This window comes from Choloepus didactylus, chromosome 6, assembly GCF_015220235.1.
Source record: "Choloepus didactylus isolate mChoDid1 chromosome 6, mChoDid1.pri, whole genome shotgun sequence".
Lineage (NCBI taxonomy): Eukaryota > Metazoa > Chordata > Mammalia > Pilosa > Megalonychidae > Choloepus > Choloepus didactylus.
The window spans coordinates 60711100-60718072 of record NC_051312.1 but is presented as its reverse complement, the minus strand read 5'-3'; positions in this window follow the sequence as shown (position 1 = coordinate 60718072).

Below are 6973 nucleotides of genomic sequence, written 5' to 3'. Positions count from 1 at the left end.
TGAGGAACTGGGGGGAAATGTAGAAATATTAAACTTCCACACTGGGGGAATTACTGATATTCTCACAAGCATTGAGGACTACCAATTTAGTAGACCAAGCCCTTGATCTTGGGGCTTGTCTTTATGAAGCTTGTTACTGCAAAGGAGGGGCTAAACCTACTTGTAATTGTGCCCACGAGTCTCCCCCAAAGAACCTCTTTTGGTTAGATGTGACTTCTCTCTCCCTAAGTCCACTTGGCAGGTAAACTCACTGCCCGCCCCCCTACATGGGACATGACTCTCTGGAGTGTAAATCTCCCTGGCAACGCCTGACATGACTCACAGGGATGAGCCTGGACCCAGCATCATGGGATTGAGAAAGTCTTTTTGACCTAAAGGGGGAAGTGAAATGAAACAAAATAAAGAATCAGTGGCTGAGAGATCTCAAATGGAGTCAAGAGGTCATTCTGGAGGGCATTCTTAGCCACTGTATAGATATCCCTTTGTAGTTTTTAGGGCATTGGAATAGCTGAAGAAAATACCTGAAACTGTCAAATGTAACCCAGTAGACTTGATTGTTGAAGATGACTGTGTAACTATGTATCTTACATGGTGTGACTGTGTGATTGTGAAAACTTTGTGGCTCACACTCCCTTTATCCAATGTATGGACAGATGAGTAGAAAAATGGGGACAAAAATTAATTTAAAAATAGGGTGGGGTGGGGTAGATGGAATGTTTTAGGTGTTCTTTTTTATTTTTATTTTGTTGGAGTAATGAAAATGTTCAAAAATTGATTGTGGTGATGAAGCACAACCGTATGATGGTACTGTGAACAATTGATTGTACCCTGTGGATGATTGTATGGTATGTGACTGTATCTCAATAAAACTGAATTTAAAAAAATCAAACCCTAAAGGATATCTTTTCATTTCAAACATTTGCAAAGGATTTATTCTTTTACCTTGTTAAAAATAAAGTGCTCAAATAGTTAAGTTCATTTGATATGTTACAGGTTGCATAGGAAATGTTTATAAAATGTTACAAAAATTGAAAGAGATTTTCTAACCTTCTGTGGTTAAATTTGTATGGATAAAATGTTCATATAAATATTTTTAAAGGTTATATAAAATTCCTAGAGACCTGATAATGTTCTCACTGTCCATGTTATGTCCTGATACTGATATGTATAATATGAGACAATAATAGTGTTGCTGGTCATGGTTTCAATTATTTTAAAGATGTTATATGTCACTTTCCTTATTAGTTACATTGTTTTACTCCAAGGCATCTTTGAAAGTGCTTATGTTCAACTTCAGGTCAAAGCTTCATCTTCAACAACAACAAAAAGAGAACTTTACACAAGAAGCAAAGCAAATATGTAAATTATGTTCTTCCTGTTAATTAACATAACCCTGGTAAATGTGTAAAGGTGAAACAAGACAAAACTTCTGCTATGGTTTGTGGTTGATGACCCCAAGATAAGTCAATTGCCAAATTTTTTATTTCTAGAAGTAGCTTCATTTAGAAAATGCTTATAAGAAAATTAAGGCCTAGATTGTGAGCTCTTATAGGAGTCATATTTATTTCTGAGTTGTAACTGTTATTTCTCAGTTCTGAACTGCTTTGCTCTTTGTGTGTATAACCTGGTAGCTCCCTGGAACTTTAGGTTTCTGCGTAACATCTGAGACTCAAACTCATAGTTTTCCAATTTTGGAAGTACTAAAAGAGCAACATTACCCCATACAGCAACTGTTAAAGAAGCAGTAAAAAGATCAGACTTCAGTTAGGGATGCTGATCTAGTTAGGACTAAGGTAAGTCAGAAGACAGTGTAAAAAAGATATTGTCTGTATTTTAAGACTGAAATTTCTGTGTGAGACCAAAGGAGGATTTATTTTGTCCAAAATTTAAATTTTCTGCAGCACACTATCTGATTTAACCTGTTTCATCAGTTTACTTATAGACAACCGAATTCAGCTTTATTTGACATAATACCTAGAATAAGAAATGAGATCTTAGTATTCTGTACTAGTTGCTGTATTACTCTGATGCAATTCAGAGTTTTGGGGGCATAAAATGAAAAGGTATTTGCAAGGCCCTTTGAGGGACTAGGGAAAGAAAGCATGGAACTATTAAACTTCCCCAGCTAGGGAATTCCTGCTATTCTCTCAAGCAGTAGGGATTCACAATTTAATAAGTCAAGGCCTTAGTCTTGAAGCTTGCCCTTGTGAAGCTTATCTATGTAAAGACAAAGTTAAGGCTAATTATAATTAATGCCTAAGAATCACCCCCTGAAAACCTCTTTTGTTGCTCAGATGTGGCCTCTCTTTCTCTAAGCCAAACTCTGCAAAGAAAAATACTACCCTCCCTTCTCTGTGGGACATGACTTCCAGGGGTAAGTTTCCCTGACACTGTGGAACATGACTTCCAGAGGTAACCTCTCTTACACCATGGGATTAGCAATGGATTCATGATCTAAAGGGGGAAAAGAAATAAAATAAAGTTTCAATGGCTAAGAGTTGGGAGGTCATTCTGGAGGTTAGTGATATGCAGATCCCAGCCAGCTACTGTCAACACTATTCCTGAAAACACAGGTTCTATCTAAAATCTGTTAAGTTATTTCCCCAATGCAACATAGTTATCAATCACCTCCTCTTATTCCTTGTACTGAAACCTGTATTTTTCAATTTACTTATTAAGTTTATTTTTCAGAGACTTAAAGCCTCTGGAGTGTTCCTGTGCCAGTTAAGCCTTATGACCCAGAGATACCAGTTTCTCCAAGAACAACAACCTGTTCCATTCCTCAACCCCTTTTCAATGCCCTTGATCAGCAGGAATTAGTGAGAGCAATCTTTGCCCCTTACTTCCAAGATTGGTGGATGTTAAAATCAGGGTGGAATTTGAAAAAGCCCCTGTGACTAGGTCTTTCAGTTCTCATCCCTGGTGATGGGAACATGGCATTATTCTTTGTTATTCTTTGTAAAAACCCCTTGCAATTAAGTTTCTTAGTTCCCAGTTATGTCAATAAGATTGAGTTAAATCTTAATTTTTCCCAGTCTTTCTGACAAAGGCAGAGTCGGTCAACCCAAACAATAAACAGACTTCCAAGCCTTGACCACATGACCAAATGGTCTCCAGACCAAATGTTTACATTTTAGTCACATCTAAGCAATTTTGTTAACCCAAAATGGAACTAAATTGTATTCCCTAATCATTCTCATGCCTCATTGTCATCGCCGTCATCTCCATTTTTACTTCGTTCCTTCCTAATCATTTTCCTGTTCCTCCCTAACTTTCTTTGATCCCAATGAAGTATATAAACCTAGTTCTTGCAATCCTTTGGTGAGACAGATTTGAGACTGGGACATCTCCAGTATTCACCAGCTATTAAATCACTTTCCTTTGCGACCAATCAGGAGTGATGAGTCATTTTTACCACACAGGGCAATCACCCAAGACCCGCAGGTTTCCCCTCAGATAGGAACCCAGCCATTGTTCTTTACAACCTACTATATGCCAAACATTGCCTCAGGAAACTGGGGCTATTCCAGTGAGATAGATGCAGTGTCTGACCTCACAGAGTAGAGTTTTCCTGCATTGATGGCCACACAGCCATTAAATGGATTGGCCAGGATTCAAATCCACCTGTCTTAACTTTAAAATTCATGTTTTCCACCACACCAGGTATATAGGTCAGGATCCTGCAAACGAGATAACTGAAGAGAGTTTAATAAGGGGATGATTTACAATGGTGTGGGAAGGACAACCCAACACAAGAGGTGGTGCTGTGTCCCAGGCTAGCTACAGTGGGAAGCCATTGCCATACCAAGGTCCAAAGGGAGGAGCTGAAGAGGTGCTTCCTGGAACTTGGGGAGACTAACTGTAGCTGTCAGGAAGGGCTGCAGGACAGAAACTGTGACCTTTGATAAAGACAGGGGCCTACCTTCAGCAGCCCTGTAGGGAGGGAGGCAGTGGAATAAATACCCTAACCTAATATTCTCTCTACACTTCAATCCCTTGCCAGTGCCTCCCCTTAACCAAACACAACCAGAAGTCAGAGAACTAGGGAGACTGGGTGATACTGGCCATAAAGATCATAGGGAAGGGTGCAGAGGGTGGCAAGTAGATCTGGAGGGGCAAATGAAAAATGGCCAACACACCAGTATTTTCCAAGCTTTACACATTCAAATACCACCTTCATATATTTGTCATATCCCATGTGTACTATACGCATATATATACTCAATATTTTTCTTTAAATTTCCTCAATTTTATGAACTTTATTAATAGTAATAAGTACTAATAAATTATTACTAGAAATGAAGATAATATGTCACTACCTGAAGTAGAAGAAAACCATAAAAATTAAATATGTTGGAAAGAATACAAGTTTATTAAGCTTATAAAAAAATTAAAATCAAATCATAATTATAAGTGGAGTTTATCTGATAGGGCTCTGCAAGGCTGGGACTCTACCTGCCTCTCCAGTCTTCTCCCCATTTTTCGTCTATGCTACTATCCCTCCACTCAAGCCGTACTGGTTTTTCAGTCAATCAAAATCATCCATGGTCCAAGGTTCCACCCCCCACAGTGCCTTTGCACAGGTTATTCCCTTATCATAGATCAGTGTAAGAAGACCCTCAGGAGTGCTAGAGAATCGAATAATAAAACAAATATAGAATGATCAGCTAGGAACAAGGGGAATTATTATTTTTAGATTTCTGTGAGATTCTGTCTTCCTTATATTTGATATGTATCCTTACAATGTTCACTATCTTCCTTTCCTCAAGGCAATCTCTGTTCCTTAGAGCAAAAAGAACATAATAAAAGTTTTCGTTTTGTGGATGGGAAATGGTGACCAAGATGTATGAAAAGACTTCATCAACATCAGAAAAGTAATGTCAAACCTAGATTTGGGATGCAGGTCTTCTTGCCCAGGATCTTTCCATACAATGCCAACTGCCTTGTATTCCCTTTTCCTCCTGCCGTATACTTTCCTTGTTCCCTTTGTCCCTGATTTTTGGGAGCCCTTTTACCTGAGGAGCCTAGGCTATGTCACATCCTCTCAGGGCCTTGCTGCTGGCCAGCTGTCAAAGCAGGAAAGCCATGGGCTTCTTTCTCTGATTACCATTGGGTATCTGTATACTCATTTGGCATTTAGCTTGTCCTGCTCAATGAAAGTTTGGGAAAGATTTTTATAGTGTTGTTTAACTTATGCTCTCTTTTATCTTCCCAAGTATTTATGACTTATCATCCCAGGTGAGAATGATCTTATCTGTATGATTCACTTTGGAAAACCTATAGGGCCTAGCACAGCATCTAAATAATCATAAATACCCATAGATAAGATTTACTCAGAGGATCTTATATTAGATAAAATACTGGCTAAGCTGTAGTAACAAAAATCAGTGGCTCCATTATGATGGAAGTTTATTTCTCTCCCACTGCCCAGAGGTGGGCAGGCAGTCCAGGTTGGGTAGGTAGCTCTGCTCATCTAGGGACTCATGTTCCAACTTCTTGCTCTGTCATTCCCTACAGTAGTTTTCTTTTCATGGTCAGAGCTGGCTCATCCATACTCATCCATATTCTGGCATAAGAGAAGGAGGAAAAGGAAAGTGAAGGGAAAACAGCATCCTTATAAAAGTGTGGTCCAAATTTGCACATATTACCTCTGCTTACAGTCCATTAGCTAAACCTTTGTCACATGGACACTCCAACTTGCAGGTGATTCTGGGAAATATAGAATCTAAAAAGCAGCCTGGTAAAACAGGGTGATATTGGTGAAAGATGAGGAACCATTTCACACTCAGTGGAATTGCTAAAATTAAAAATACTGATGAAACCAAGTGTTGCTGGTGGGAGTATAAAATGGGACATCTGACTTGAAGAACTATTAGGTCATTTTTTTCCTAGATATTTACCTGAGAATGTGTCTTTCTGTGGACAAGCATGTTCATAGGAGCCTTATTCCTCCTTACTCCTATCAACAGGAGGATGGTTAAACATGCTGTGGTATATTCGTACAATGGAATGCTACTCAGCAAGAAAAAGGAAGGTACTACTGACGCATGAAACAACCAGGGATGACATCCATTGGCACAGTGGGCATAGTGCCTCGGACCCACAAAAACATTTTAATTTCTTTTAAAATCAGAAGAAAAAAGTGAACTTTTAGGTAGGAGAAAAAATTTTTGAATATAGTATTGATATATACATCTTTATACTATACATCTTTATATAGTTATAATTTTAATAAATACATTAAAGTAAATATATATATTTTTTTTAATGGAGGAAGGGGCCCATGTAGGCAAAAGTGCCTGGGGCCCACAAAATTCATAATGCAGCCCTAACAACAACAGGGAAGAATCTTAAAAAATTACGGTGAGCAAAAAACACAGATACAAAAAAGTACATACTATATGATACTATTTAAATCAAATGTCAAAACCAATCTATGTTTATAGAAATCATAAAGCAGGGAGGGATTGTCTGGAGAAAAGAATGATGGGATTCTTTGGGATTATAGAAATGTTCTATATCTTGTTTTAGATGGTGGATATATAAATGTGTAAATAATGGAACTGAATCTTTAGAATTATACATTTTATTGAATATTAAATTATGACATGATTTTTTTTAAAAGAAATGAGAATGGATGGTGGGGTACAATTAACATTCTTTTCAATAAATTTGATGAATGAATTCCTCAGACAGTGTCAAAGGTTTTAAATTGCATTTTAGTAGAAAAGCTTAAGGAGTTCAAAAACGAAAGTTCAAGGTTTGTGATAGGGCAGTAGGAAATGAACCACTCTGCTCTGTGTCAGTCAAGGTTCTTGATTGCAAGCAACAGGAACCAGCTCTGGTTAAATTAAGCAAAAAGGAATTTACTGGAAGAATATCAGGGAGAACACAGAATAGCCTCTGAAAATAGGCAGGAATTAAGGGCTGCAAAATACAGAGAAGAATACACCATCAGATCACCACTTTAGGA